Here is a 15,661-nt window from a genome sequence, read left to right on the forward strand (position 1 = left end):
TTTTACGTGTTGCATAATTTACCCATTTATATAACCGTTTTAAGTAAGGACAGTTTTGAATCTTCAAGGGCTTTATTTAATTATCTCCCATGTTTGTAATATTTCCATTACTTTTTTATCAAACAAAATAAACATGAAACCATTTGATGAAGAAAAATGATAACAGGTTAGTTGAACATGTGAAACTTTGTCTATGTATTAAATAACTAGATATATGTTTATAATATACTGAGTATTTGACTTGATTAAAGTAGAAATGTCAATGATAACAATGGTCATACAAATTATGAATGCTGATATGGAAATTAATTTTTAGCCGGATTTTTTTCGAAAAAATCTCGGCTTATAGATTGATGTTGTCGGGCGGGCGGGGGGGCGGGCGGGCGGGCGGGGTGGCGGCGTGCTCGAAAATGTTAAAGTTCTTATTTCATGGTATAACTTTGGTATGCTTGGACCTAGAGTCTTCAAACTTGACATGAAGGTTGGCCAGGATTAACAGATGACCACTGGTCATTTCAAGGTCATTCATTTGAAGGTCAAGGTCACTGTGACCTTCAATATAAAAAATGTTAAAGTTGTTATAACTTTGGTATGCTTGGACCTAGAGTCTTGAAACTTGACATGAAGGTTGGCCATAACTAGTTAGTAACCACTGGTCATTTCAAGGTCATTCATTTGAAGGTCAAGGTCACTGTGACCTTGAATGTAAAAATGTTAAAGTTCTTATTTCATGGTATAACTTTGGTATGCTTGGACCTAGAGTCTTCAAACTTGACATGAAGGTTGGCCAGGATTAACAGATGACCACTGGTCATTTCAAGGTCATTCATTTGAAGGTGAAGGTCACTGTGACCTTCAATATAAAAATGTTTAAGTTGTTATAACTTTGGTATGCTTGGACCTAGAGTCTTGAAACTTGACATGAAGGTTGGCCAGAACTAGTAAGTAACCACTGGACATTTCAAGGTCATTCATTTGAAGGTCAAGGTCACTGTGACCTTGAATGTAAAAATGTTAAAGTTGTTATAACTTTGGTATGCTTGGACCTAGAGTCTTGAAACTTGACATGAAGGTTGGCCAGAACTAGTAAGTAACCACTGGACATTTCAAGGTCATTCATTTGAAGGTCAAGGTCACTGTGACCTTGAATGTAAAAATGTTAAAGTTCTTATTTCATGTTATAACTTTGGTATGCTTGTACCTAGAGTCTTCAAACTTGAAATAAAGATTGGCCAGTACTAGAAGATGACCACTGGTCATTTCAATGTCATTCATTTGAAGGTCAAGGTCACTGTGACCTTAAATGTTAAAATGTTAAAATTGTTATAACGTTGGTATGCTTGGACATAGAGTCTTCAAACTTGACATGAAGGTTTGCAAGCACACTTAGATGACCACTGGTCATTTCAAGGTCATTCATTCTAAGGTCAAGGTCACTGTATTGCATTGACAAAAACACGAAAGGTACTTTCCTGTCATTTAAATCAAAAATCCGGCTTCAATGCGGTCATCTCCGACCGCGGAACTCTTGTTTTTTTAAATAACCGTTAGGATCTAAAAAAAAAAAATTTGAATTTTCATAAGATACCACTATAGTCCAATACGATTAAAACACATAAAACAGTATTTAGTTTACCTTGATGATCACAGACAGCATGGACATTTATGCTGTGAAAGCCTTTCCGATTGACATATGAAGCGTCATCATCATGATGTGCCTGAATGCGGATGTGTGTACCATCTATGCAGCCAATTAAATTCGGGAATCCAGCAACTGCATAAAAGCCTTGTTTAACTCTTTCCTTCTCCGCTGGTGATGGCCACACAACGAACTCGTGCAAGTGCTTGATGATGGCATCCGTTACATTTTCATCAACTCTAGATACCGTACATTTGTGGAATCCTAGAGTGTCTCCAAATACTGAATAAAATGCTCCAGTACCAAAAAATCTTACGAGGATTTGTTGGATTGATGTCAGCGCATGGTTTCTGTTTGTTTGCCGTTGCAAATCGTCCTTAAGAAGATTTTCCAAGAAAGAGACTCCATTCTTTGAACAACGATAACGTGCAATAAACTCTTCACTAGTTATTTCATCAAGATGATGTGACAATCGAAATTCTTTTGGTTTCCTAAATGGCAGAACAGCTATAGCAGCCATTTTGAAGCCTAGCGTTAACTGTTTAATTGTGCTGTAAACCTCAATTAAAGTTAACGGCAGAAACTGACGTTAAACTGGCCGTTTAAAGCCAGCGTTATTTTGAGCAACCCAATGTTAACGCTAACCCTGATTTTTACAGGCCCGTTATCATTTAACGGTCCATTAAGACTTAACGATGCTTTGAGCAACCGGGCCCAGCAGTTATATATGAAGTAAAGAGGTGGAAGATAAAGTAAAGAATCTTGTTATTTCTTTTGAAGAGGCAATTTTCCATTTAGGAAGGTCGTAGGGGCAACGAAAAGTATGCTACATGAGAAAAAGCACAGCCGTTAGCAACAAACTTAAGATCGTTGAGCAGAACTCTTTTGCCAAGTGTTGCTTGTCATAACAATAAAACCGAGCTTTGATTTGCCAGCAAGGAAACTTAAGTTTATTGCAAGTTCTATATCAGTAAGGTTTTCAAGCCGTTTTGTTGAAATGATGTTCGGAAACTGTTTCCAAAAATTCGAAAGTCGACGGTTATCCATCAGTGCAGTACTTCAAGTAACAGATCTAAAAATTATCTCCAGTTTCGTAAGAAGAAGGGGAAAGTGAACTTACCATAAATAAAACGCTCGGTTTGTTTCCTATATTTACATTCAGTTTTTTTTCGTGTACGTTTTGCACGAGTTTTACGTGACTTTAACAGTATACGTTTTGTAGTGCGTTTCAATCCATTAACATCGCATCCAGAAAGAAAACTTATTGATTCTTTGTAACGGTACTCTAATATATTTATGCTTAAAGGTAAGAGACATGTAAATGTTGACAAGCTTATATATTTATATATATATATATCGCCTGAACCCTATATCAGCTCAAAAGGCTGCTGTTTCAACTAATGTTTTGTAAATATCTTTTGTGTATACTTTAAATTTATATCTTGAAGAGTCATCATAATTAATTGAATGTGTGTCCAAAAACGGCGCGATTCATGATTTTTGATTCACACATTCCAGAAAAAGTAGTCCGGAAAATTATTTACTAGTTGGGTCGAATGCAGAATGAGGGTCGTATTAAATCGTGTATGGCGCACGTTATAGATATCATTAATTATTGTAAGCCGAATTATGTTATATGCTTAACACCTGTTCATATTTTGCAGCGGTAAAGTAACATTTAAATTGACATTATTTTTTTTTAAATGTATATTGAGTATTTGAAATAATAATTATTTAAACGTAAATGCGGTAAATGTGTCCGTCTGTTCGGATTTTGTTTGCGTTCATTAACCTTAAAATGCCTGAATAATACATAAGATAATTGATTCACTCAAAAGCAAGTTGATAATCACTTCAATGCAAGCTCAAATGTAAATATGTTTTGTTTCAATACCTCAAAGTGCATAGCGATGATATTAACCATAATTTCAGAATTGTGTTAAGCAATCGCTGTTGTTATTTAGACAACTTTATATAGTATAATAATAAACAAAATAACTTCTTAAAGGGGCCTTTTCACAGATTTTGGCATGTATTGAAGTTTTTCACTAAATGCTTTATATTGATAAACGTTAACATTGGATCTAAAACGCTACAGTAAAATAATCATGAATACAATCTAAAAAAAGAAAGAAAAGTAACCCTCATCAGGGCTCGAACCCCTGACCAATGGAGTCCTGGAGTAAAAGTCTACCACTTAAACCTCTCGGCCATCCGTGCTCATACATTGAGGAATGTATTTTATTCTTTATATAAGCAATCCTTGTATTTAAATATAAAATATAACGACAACAACAGACTCTCCAAATTATTCAATCGTTTCGCGTTGCAACGCTTTATTATTTTCAGGTTTTTACATCGTCAAACGATGCATATAATGGCTATTTAAGAGCATGGTAAATGTTCAGTATTGCTGTTTCCTCACAAATATCATAATTAAAACGAAAGTGTGCGAATCTGACACAACTTTTTTTTTATAATTTTGTCAATTTACCAAAACGTGAAAAGGCCCCTTCAATTAATAATTCAATTCTAACGAACAACATGAAATTCCAAAAAAAGATCTTGATACGCGTTCACAATTGGATTTCAACTCAAACATACTGCTGATTAACCCGCTTGTTTTAATTTGAAATGTTTTCAATACATTCTAAAATACCACTAAGGAGGGTACCAGACGTGACCCAGGGGGACGGCGATTTAAAAGTTACTTGGTAATGGAACAACAATACGGTGGTATAAACCTTATATCAAATATCAAACAAATTAGCCTTGTGCTTCCAATAGCGAGCTTTTCTCTATCTATTGAGCGTATCGCGATAAAATGACACAAAGCTTATGGATAATGGTAAACATGGCAAAGCGAAACCGGAATGCATTGCAACTGTTTTGGAAACGAATCTTTTCATTGGTTGAATTTCCCTGCAGAATAGAACACGGAAACTAGTGCGATATCTCATTATTTATGCATGCCTACGAATGTTTGCTAGCTTTAACTGCTTTATCAGCGTAGCGTAATTGAGTTAACATGGGTTCAAACGATGAGATTTCTCATTCAGGATATGAGTTTCTTGACGATTTTTCAATTGCACTATACATAATTATCAGGAAAACTGGACCCTTGCAGTTGCCATTCAAAACAGAACAGAAATGTTAACCCCTTAATATATTTTGCAGATCTACAGAAACTATATCAATGTTTTGGGCGCCTTTTTATGTACTCATGTGCTTGGACATCCGAAAAATATCGGAAACTAAAAGTGTCTACTACAAAGCTACAGGTAAACAAATAATTTCTTTTATAATTTATGGATAATGAACTGTATTAACGGTATTTAATTATAAATGTGAACATCTTGTGATTAGTAAAATAAAGGTTTTCATGACGGTGTTTGGAGAAAAATAGACATGATGGTGATTATAATCATGGTGTATGGTTAAAACGAATTGGTAATATTATTATTGGTTAGATGATGATAGATACAATTTACAACAGTAAGATTGATAAGAAAATGATTGCTAATATGACGACTAGTAAGATTTGTATTGGTAGTATAGTGATAGGAAAAATTGAGATTGGTACGAAGGCAGTTGGTAAATGTTGATTAGTAAGATCGTGACTTTTGAGATAATGATTTGTTACGATGATGATTGGTAAGATAAAATTGGTAGCTTACTATTGTTGAGATACTGATTAATTAGAGAATAATTGGAAAGATTATGAATGGTGATAGGTTAGATGGTGATTGGTAACACGGTGATTTGTGGATGTTGATTGGTAAGATGATGGCTGGTAAAATAATGCATTGTAACATGGTGATAAGTACAATGGTGATTGGTGAACGGTGACTTGTGGATGTTGATTTGTTAGATGATGAATGGTCAGATAATTATTGGAAAAATAATTATTGGTAATATGGTGATTGGTAAGATTGTTGTTTGTTAAGATATTTAATTGTAAGAGGATGATTCGTAAGTTAGCATTTCGTGAATTATGATTTGACATATAATGATTTGTTATAACGTGATAATAATATATGGTAAGAAATATGGGATGATAATAATATATGGCTTTATCCGATGTTGTTTTGTAAGATGATTGTTGGTAAAATAATGATTTATAAGATCGGTATTGGTAATATAGTGCTTTGTAAGATGTCGATTGATGAGATGGTGATTCGTTAAGAATTCATTTGTAATCATTTGTAAGAAAGTAATTGGTAAGGTGATGATTTGTTTCATAGTGATTGGTAAGATAATGATTGACAAGATGGGGATTAGGAAGATGGTGATTGGTTCAATGGTGGCTAGTTAAATCAGGGATAGAAATTGAAAGGAGCCCTAACATGTGTGAAGTTTTTCAAGATTGTATAGAACGACTCATAGAACTTACGAACAAGACGTTCTGAAAAATAAGTGTGGTCAGATTGCAAGTTTATATCTCTCTACCATAATGATTTGTAAGAAAATGATGGGCAATATGGTGACTGGTTAGATGGTGATAGGAAAGATTTTGGCGTGATGTTCATTGGTAACACGGTGATTGTTAAGATGGCAATTTATTCGAGATTTTTATTGGTAAGATAGTCATTTGTAAGAAAATGATTGGTAACATTAAAATAGAAAGATAGTGATAAAAAAAATGGTGATCGGTAAGAAAGCGATTGGGATGACGTTTATTGGTAAGATTGTGATGGTAAGATGATTATTGTAAATTGATGATGAGTGAAATCATAGTGATGGAAGTAACGATGTTAGTGGTGATGATGATGATACTGATTATAATGTTTATTGTGAGAATGATAATGGTGATGACAATTATGAAGAAGAAGACGAATATGATGATGATGATTATGATGATTATGTTGATTATAATGATGATATGATGATGATGATGATGATGATAATTGCGACAATGATGTTGACAAAGAAACACATATTCTTATGAAATCAACTAATGGTTGTTTTATTTCAGAGCCGGATCCCCGAGGATCTTATTTTCATGTTGCAACCGAAGCTCAGCTAGTTTACAAAACGATTTCCGTTCTCTGCAATAATGCAGACTATGAACTACCCTACAACAACAACATTTTGACCAAATCAGGTACGTAATTTTTTGCTATTTGTTTTTTCCGTTTTTTTTTTATTTGTATTTGTATCTGCTTCGTTAGTTCTCCTTTTAATATACTGTATTGTTAAGTATAATTATGTAATATTTTAAAAAATTGATTTGAGAATATTTGAAAAAAAAAATACATTCCAACTGCAGTAAATGATAAATATGAAGAATGTTAGCTTTCTAGGCGACATCACTTATACTAAGGCCGCAAATTGTAGTTGCAATACCGACATATACAACTGTTATTGTCAATATAAATAGTTGCAATTCCTTTTTTAGAGCCAATACTTTTCTAAGTGTGGTGTTCATTGTATTTGTATGAATTACACATTCCTTTGTATATTTCTATCACTACTCTTACTTTTGACATGTTAAATTCTGCAGCTAGATTTATTTCACGAATTTTGTCAATTTTATAAGGATTTGTTATATTGGTGTGTATCATACTCATGCTTGCATATGCTAATCGCAATTCTTATTTAACATGTCGATTTAAAGGGAGATTAAACGATTTAGTCAAATATTTTTTAATTTATTTAAATGTGTAAAAAAACTTATTTTACATATATTTCAATAAAAAGTAAAATAAAAGTAAAAAAGAATATATATTACAAAATGGTAAATAAGCCATATATTTAATTCTGAAATCAAAAATGTCTGTACAGTCGAATTCGCCAGCATGTATATCATGCATGTACGATGTGAATCTAAATTTAGTTTTACGGATCATTTTAATTTCCTGCAACGATATCTATTCATACGAAACACGAACACTAACTCCGATCCTAAATTAAAAGACGAATTCTTCGGTTATTGTAGCAAAATATGTACGAAATATCTTCGTCACAATCGGCTCGGGGTGCTAATTTGTCTTTGCTGCATTCGTTTTCAATGTATAATTTTCTTGCCTATTTTGTGTTATCGTTACATATTTTTATCAATGTATGACAATTTGACACATATAAAAATCTTATAATCGATACGGAATGAACTATAACTATAAAACAAAATTTAGACTGAAACGAATGTGTAGCAGGTCATGGGTCTTTATTTATTGTTGGGCAGGTGTATTGTCATGATTAGTGTTAATTCCATTTTCTTATCTGAGTGTACAAACTGTTTCTACTTGCGCGTTCTTACGTATGCGACGGTCTGTATACCCGTGTGATTATAATTGCTTAGCGACACCGGAAATATAGCAATTATTATAAAACGATACTTCAAGTGTCAATATGAGGTGATAAAGGAACAATAAGTCCGTAAGTCGACACCGGGACCTCTTTCTATCAAGGCGATGGCTCTACAAAGTATGCTAGTCGGACCGCGTACACACTTAAGTAATGTTTTATTTAATTTTTCTGTACCAAAACGGATTTCATCTTCGAGTTCATCTTCACATTCAACAGTGGAAACCTGACGCTAAATTAGATTGTTTCACGGTCACACATTGGCACTCTTGTTCTAAATTAGTAAAATGTGAAACCAGTCTTGGATCTCAACAATGGGTTTCTCGATATCAACGCGCTCGCTTTATTTGGTGACCTGACCATGCTTCTAATTTGCGTCCAGGCAACACTATATTTGTTTATAAGGTAAAACAAACAGTACAGAAGTAATGGTCACACAATAATCTGTGAACACACATCTCACTGGTGCTTTTAAGTGGTTATTTTTCAAAAGGATTTTTAGACCCTACTTACTCGCCTCCAGTCAACCATCACATGTGACTGATACGCTTGTCTTTTGTTATTGAAGTAACAAGCCCTTATTATTCTGCGCTCTGAAAAAATGTGTTGTCTCTTGATCTAGTCGCATTTATACTTCCTAAATTAAGATTTGAGAAGACATTTAAAGGAACATGTAATTAAAAAGAATTTCACCTTTTTTAGTTTGTTCTTTTCTTCCTCCAAAGTATTTTACTTTTATTAAACTTTTTATGAACATTTTTCGATTTAATTATTTCATATTTTAACTCAATAATGCAAAAAAGCACCCTTTCAAGGTAGACAGGACTACTTCGACCCATTTAATGACGTCACATTACGCGCACCGAAAATAGAAATATTTTATATTACGAAATATATTACGTAGTACATCGTGTGACGTGATTTCTGCGACGAAACACAATAGTTTTATCTAAACTCTATTGAATTTAAGGACCTGTCGGACGTGGTGTTTTTTTAACAGTTAAGTATATGTTAAAACATCAAACGAATTCAAAATGTATTTTCGAGTGTGTGTTTATCATGCATAAATGTATATTTCGATAGGAATACAATAAAATAGTGTGGTTTAAACTAAGCTTCGATAAAGACATGGAAAATAGGAGTGGAAGTGCATATTGTTTCAACGTTTTTGTTATAAACATCGGATTTAAGTTGTCAACTTAATTGTTATAAACATTGGATGAACGATGGCCTTAAGGTAAGCGTCGGAAACCAATGTTTTCCCGGTTCAAATGTTTAGACGTTAATTTACATAAATTGTATTCATACGCGTCTTAAATAAACTATGGCGTACCGTTTCAGTCAATGTTTTGTCAGTTTTGTTAAAGAAAAAAATACAATTTTTAACTGTTTTCGTTAGTTGTTGTATATAATAAAAGGAATATTACACTAGTCAATTGTTCCAAGAGTTTGTATCACTCTCGTGGCTTGTGCTATTTCGCATCACACTCGAGGCTCCGCCTCTCGTGTGATACGTCATCACACAAGCCACTCGAGTGATACAAACTCTTGGAACAATTGACTAGCGTAATATTCCGTATGTATGCTTATTTTCGAATGTCGAGCTGGCTCGGCATTCCAGCTCGACATTCAGTTCGACATTCGGATATAGTGTTGTACAATTGTTTTTGAATGTCGAGCTGGCTCGGCATTCCAGCTCGACATTCAGTTCGACATTCGGATATAGTGTTTTATGCTTATTTTCGAACGGCGAGCTGGCTCGGCATTCAAGCTCGACATTCAGGTCGGCATTCGCATATAGTGCTGCATGCTTATTTTCAAATGTCGAGCTGGCTCGGCATTCCAGCTCGACATTCAGTTCGGCATTCGCATATAGTGTTACATGCTTGTTTTCGAATGGCGAGCTGGCTCGGCATTCCAGCTCGACATTCAGTTCGGCATTCGAAGATAGTGTTGTATGCTTATTTTCGAATGTCGAGCTGGCTCGGCATTCCAGCTCGACGTTCAGTTCGACATTCGGAGATAGTGTTATATGCTTATTTTCAAATGTCGAGCTGGCTCGGCATTCCAGCTCGAAATTCAGTTCGACATTCGAAGATAGTGTTGTACAATTTTTTTGAATGTCGAGCTGGCTCGGCATTCTAGCTCGACATTCAGTTCGGCATTCGCATATAGTGTTGTTTGCTTATTTTCGAATGTCGAGCTTGATTGGCATTACAGATCGAAATACAGTTCGGCATTCGGATATAGTGTTGAACAATTTTTTGAATGTCGAGCTGGCTCGGCATTCCAGCTCGACATTCAGTTCGGCATTCGCATGTAGTGTTTCATGCTTATTTTCGAATGTCGGGCTGGCTCGGCATTCCAGCTCGTCATTCAGTTCGGCATTCGCATATAGTGTTGTATGCTTATTTTCGAATGGCGAGCTGGCTCGGCATTCCAGCTCGACATTCAGTTCGACATTCGGACAGAGTGCTGTATGCTTATGTTCGAATGTCGAGCTGGCTCGGCATTCCAGATCGACATTCAGTTCGACATTCGGAGATAGTGTTATACATTTTTTTTGAATGTCGAGCTGGCTCGGCATTCCAGCTCGAGATTCAGTTCGGCATTCGCATATACTGTTGTATGCTTATTTTCGAATGTCGAGCTGGCTCGGCATTCCAGCTCGACATTCGAGCCAGCTCGACATTCAGTTCGACATTCGGATAAAGTGTTGTACAATTGTTTTTGAATGTCGAGCTGGCTCGGCAATCCAGCTCGACATTCAGTTCGGCATTCGCTTATAGTGTTGAATGCTTATTTTCGAATGTCGAGCTGACTCGGCATTCCAGCTCGACATTCAGTTCGGCATTCACATATAGTGTTGTATGCTTCTTTCGAATGTCGAGCTGGCTCGGCATTCCAGCTCGACATTCAGTTCGACATTCGGAAATAGTGCTGTACAATTGTTTTTGAATGTCGAGCTGGAGATAGTGTTGTATGCTTATTTTCGAATGGCGAGCTGGCTCGGCATTCCAGCTCGACATTCAGTTCGGCATTCGCATATAGTGTTGTTTGCTTATTTTCGAATGTCGAGCTGGCTCGGCATTCCAGCTCGACATTCAGTTCGACATTCGGATATAGTGTTGTATAATTGTTTTTGAATGTCGAGCTGGCTCGGCACTCCATCTCGACATTCAATTCGGCATTCGCAAATAGTGTTGTATGCTTATTTTCGAATGTCGAGCTTGCTCGGCATTCCAGTTCGACATTCAGATCGGCATTCGCATATAGTGTTGTATGCTTATTTTCGAATGTCGAGCTGGCTCTGCATTCCAGCTCGACATTCAGTTCGGCAATAGCATATAGTGTTGTATGCTTATTTTCGAATGTCGAGCTGGCTCGACATTCCAGCTCGACATTCAGTTCGGGATTCGGATATAGTGTTGTACAATTGTTTTTGAATGTCGAGCTGGCTCGGCATTCCAGCTCGACATTCAGTTCGACATTCGGAGATAGTGTTTAACAATTTTTTTGAATGTCTAGCTGGCTCGGCATTCCAGCTCGACATTCTGTTCGGCATTCGCATATAGTGTTGCATGCTTATTTTCGAATGTCGAGCTGGCTCGGCATTCCAGCTCGACGTTCAATTGGACATTCGGAGATAGTGTTGTATGCTTATTTTCGAATGGCGAGCTGGCTTGGCATTCCAGCTCGACATTCAGTTCGGCATTCGCATATAGTGTTGTATGCTTATTTTCGAATGTCGAGCTGACTCGGCATTCCAGCGCGACATTCAGTTCGACATTCGGATATAGTGTTGTACCATTGTTTTTGAATGTCGTCCATCGATCGTCCCTTGTCCAACGGTCGTCCCTCGTCAAACTGTTGGCCGTCCATCGGTCGTCCCTTGTTTGCCCTTGTCCGCCGTCGGTCGTCCATCGGTCGTCCCTTATCTGTCTGTCGGTCGTCCATCGGTTATCCCTCTCCCGTCCATCGGTCGTCTCTCGTCCAACTGTTGGCCGTCCATCGGTCGTCAATTGTCTGCCCTTGTCCGTCCGTCGGTCGTCCATCGGTCGTCCCTTATCTGTCTGTCGGTCGTCCATCGGTTATCCCACTCCCGTCCGTCGGACGTCCGTCGGTCTTCGGTTGGTCGGCCATCGGTCAGCTCGACATTTAAGAATTATTGTACAACACTATATCCGAATTTTGAACTGAATGTCGAGCTGGAATGCCGAGCCAGCTCGACATTCAAAAATAAGCATACAACACTATATGCAAATACCGAACTGAATGTCGAGCTGGAATGCCAAGCCAGCTCGCCATTCGAAAATAAGCATACAACACTATCTCCGAATGTCCAATTGAATGTCGAGCTGGAATGCCGAGCCAGCTCGACATTCGAAAATAAGCATGCAACACTATATGCGAATGCCGAACCGAATGTCGAGCTGGAATGCCAAGCCAGCCTGCCATTCGCAAAAAGGCATACAACACTATATAAGAATGCCGACCTGAATGTCGAGCTGGCATGCCGAGCCAGCTCGCCATTCGAAAATAATCAAATAACACTATATGCAAATGCCGAACTGAATGTCGAGCTGGAATGCCGAGCCAGCTCGTCATTAAAAAATAAGCATACAACAATATATGCAAATGCCGAGCTGATTGTCGAGTTGGAATGCCGAGCCAGCTCGACATAAAAAAAAAAATTGCACAACACTATCTCCGAATGTCGAACTGAATGTCGAGCTGGAATGCCGAGCCAGCTCGACATTCAAAATGTATTGTACAAAACTATATCCGAATGTCGAACTGAATGTCGAGCTGGAATGCCGAGCCAGCTCGACATTCGAAAATAAGCATGCAACACTATATGCGAATTCCGACCTGAATATCGAGCTGGAATGTATAGCCAGCTCGCCATTCGAAAATAAGCATACAACACTATATGCGGATGCCGAACTAAATGTCGGGCTGGAATGCCGAACCAGCTCGCCAATCCAAATATAGCCATTATATGCATCTTTTGACGATTTGAAAACCTGAAAATTATAAAGCGTTGCAACGCGAAACGATTGAATAATTTTGAGAGTTCTGTTGTTGTCGTTCAATTATGTGAAACTACGAAGATTGCTTATTTAAAGTATACAATACGTCTATCATATATACTTGACAGGATGGCCGAGCGGTCTTATTGGTTTTTACTCCAGAACTCCAAGGGTCAGTGGTTTGAGCCCTGCTGAGGGTTACTTTTTTCCCTTTCTTATGCTCCCCTTCGAAGAAGAGGGGGTATATTGTTTTGCTCATGTCGGTCCGTCGGCGGTCCGTCCGTCCACCAGATGGTTTCCGGATGATAACTCAAGAACGCTTAGGCCTAGTATCATAAAACTTCATAGGTATATTGGTCATGACTGGCAGATGACCTGTATTGATTTTCAGGTCACTAGGTCAAAGGTCAAGGTCACAGTGACGCAAAGTAGTAAAATGGTTTCCGGATGATAACTCAAGAATTCTTACACCCAGGATCATGAAACTTCATAGGTACATTGATCATGACTGGCAAATGACTCCTAAAGATTTTCAGGTCAATAGGTCAAAGGTTAAGGTCACAGTGACTCGAAACAGTAAAATGGTTTCGAGATGATAACTCAAGAACACTTACGCCTAGGATCATGAAACCTCATAGGTACATGGATCATGACTGGCAGATGACCCCTATTGATTTTCAGATCACTAGGTCAAAGGTAAAGGTCACAGTAATTCATTAATTGTGTTTGTCTAAAACTGTAACATTGGTTAAAGTTTTGCAATATTTAAAATGGTTTCCGGATGATAACTCAAGAATGCTTACGCCTAGAATCATGAAACTTCATAGGTACATTGATCATGACTGGCAGATGACCCTATTGATTTTCAAGTCACTAGGTCAAAGGTCACGGTCACATTTACAAAAAACGTTTTCACACAATGGCTGCCACTACAACTGACAGCCCATATGGGGGGCATGCATGTTTTACAAACAGCCCTTGTTAATTTTAATCTTGATTTTTTACTAGAGTTTTTTAGATCCAATGTTTACATTTATCAATATAAAGCATTTAATGACAAACTTCAAAACATGACAAAATCTGTGAAAAGGCCCCTTTAAAACAGCAGGCAGTGGTTTTTTGCACCATTTTGGGAACGGGGCTGGGTCGCTTTTGATTCGGAAAATTCAGGGCGTTTTGAATAAAATTGGGTAATTAATGTTGTTGTTGTTTTGCTAAAAAATGCTTCATAATTAAGAGGTTTTTTCGGTATTATATTTACTAAGGTTTACCGATGAACAAATGTTGAAATTAAAAATAATAATCTGGAATCCTTCAACTGGGAATTTTTAGGTCATATTTGGGACCTACTCTGGTAAGGTAGCTCTTTACCAGTACAGGCTTGTCTGTAAATACAAATGTTGCAAATGGCATAAAACCTATTTCTGCATGAGCAGCTAATATGATTTCTGGTCCCATTTATTGACACTCATTTACAAATTTTGACTGAAGCCTAAAAGCCATATGTAAACTCAGAATATTTATTTTGATGTGCTTAAAATGTTTTAGAAAACATTTAGACAGTCATACACATATAAATGAAAGTTTTTTCATTTGGTCTAAGTACTAAATGCCATTTCACTGTTGGAAAGTGGTTATGATGGACGTCTTGCCGCAAAGTCCCAATTTTAAGTTTGGCATTTCCGTGTTTTAATCCTTTCTCATAAGGCAGCATTAACTGATTTAGATTGAATTACCTGATAAGAAATATTGTCAAAGTCTTTTGTCTCAAAAGTTATGCATATTTTGAAGTTTCATGGTCAGAAGTCAAATATATGTGGCCAAAATCGCTCATTTTATGAATACTTTGGCAATATTGAAGATACCAACTTGATATTTGGCATGCATGTGTATCTCATGGAGCCGCACATTTTGAGTGGTGAAAGGCCAAGGTCATCCTTCAAGGTCAGAGGTCAAGTATATGTGGCCAAAATCGCTCATTTTATTAATACTTTGGCAATATTGAAGATACCAACTTGATATTTGACATGCATGTGTATCTCATGGAGCCGCACATTTTGAATGGTGAAAGATCAAGGTAACCCTTCAAGGCCAAAGGTCAAACAAAAAAATCAAAGCGGCGCAGAAGGGGACATGTGTTTCTGACAAACACATATCTTGTTAGGTTTATTTTTACTTGAACTGTGTTATGCGATTTGCTATTGTCAATTACTAGTTGCTATATACCAGTTGCGTATTATCAATTACTGTATGCCATATGCTTATTGCTAATAAAAAAATAAACTGGTTTAAGAGGCACATAGCAACTAGAAATCAGCAAACATCCATACGAATCAGCAAATGGCATTTGGTTATTATCAACTGGCGTATGGCAAATAATTAAATACTTCGTTCGCCCTTTGTTAAGAAAAGACCCAATATAAAAAGTAAATTAGATAATATGTTAATGTAATTTAGTCGATATTTGTAAATTGCACTTTTTTCTTGTTCGCGCCGTTGTTTTTCAAGAAATTGTAAAATGACATTTATTTATTTGGGCTTTCAAGATGTGAAGGACAATTACAAAGGCTGAGAAACGCAAAAACATGGATAAGACAGCTAGGCAGAAAAACAATTTTAGACAGTCAACACAGGCTTATCGGGGACGGCAGCTTTCGCCGTAGTGTCATCTAAAGGAAAATCC

The 15,661-nt window shown here is 36.9% G+C and overlaps 1 long non-coding RNA gene across 1 annotated transcript in view; it reads left to right on the forward strand.

The window, feature by feature from the left end:
- The first annotated feature begins 3,483 nt into the window (after positions 1-3,483).
- Positions 3,484-15,661, forward strand: part of LOC127879681 (uncharacterized) — a 19,157-nt gene continuing 6,979 nt past the window's right edge. Inside the window, exons 1-2 of the long non-coding RNA XR_008049203.1 lie at positions 3,484-4,920; positions 6,615-6,743. This is a non-coding gene — a long non-coding RNA (uncharacterized LOC127879681). The remainder of the gene's footprint in view (positions 4,921-6,614; positions 6,744-15,661) is intronic.

The sequence above is a fragment of the Dreissena polymorpha genome, chromosome 4 (assembly GCF_020536995.1).
Source record: "Dreissena polymorpha isolate Duluth1 chromosome 4, UMN_Dpol_1.0, whole genome shotgun sequence".
NCBI lineage: Eukaryota > Metazoa > Mollusca > Bivalvia > Myida > Dreissenidae > Dreissena > Dreissena polymorpha.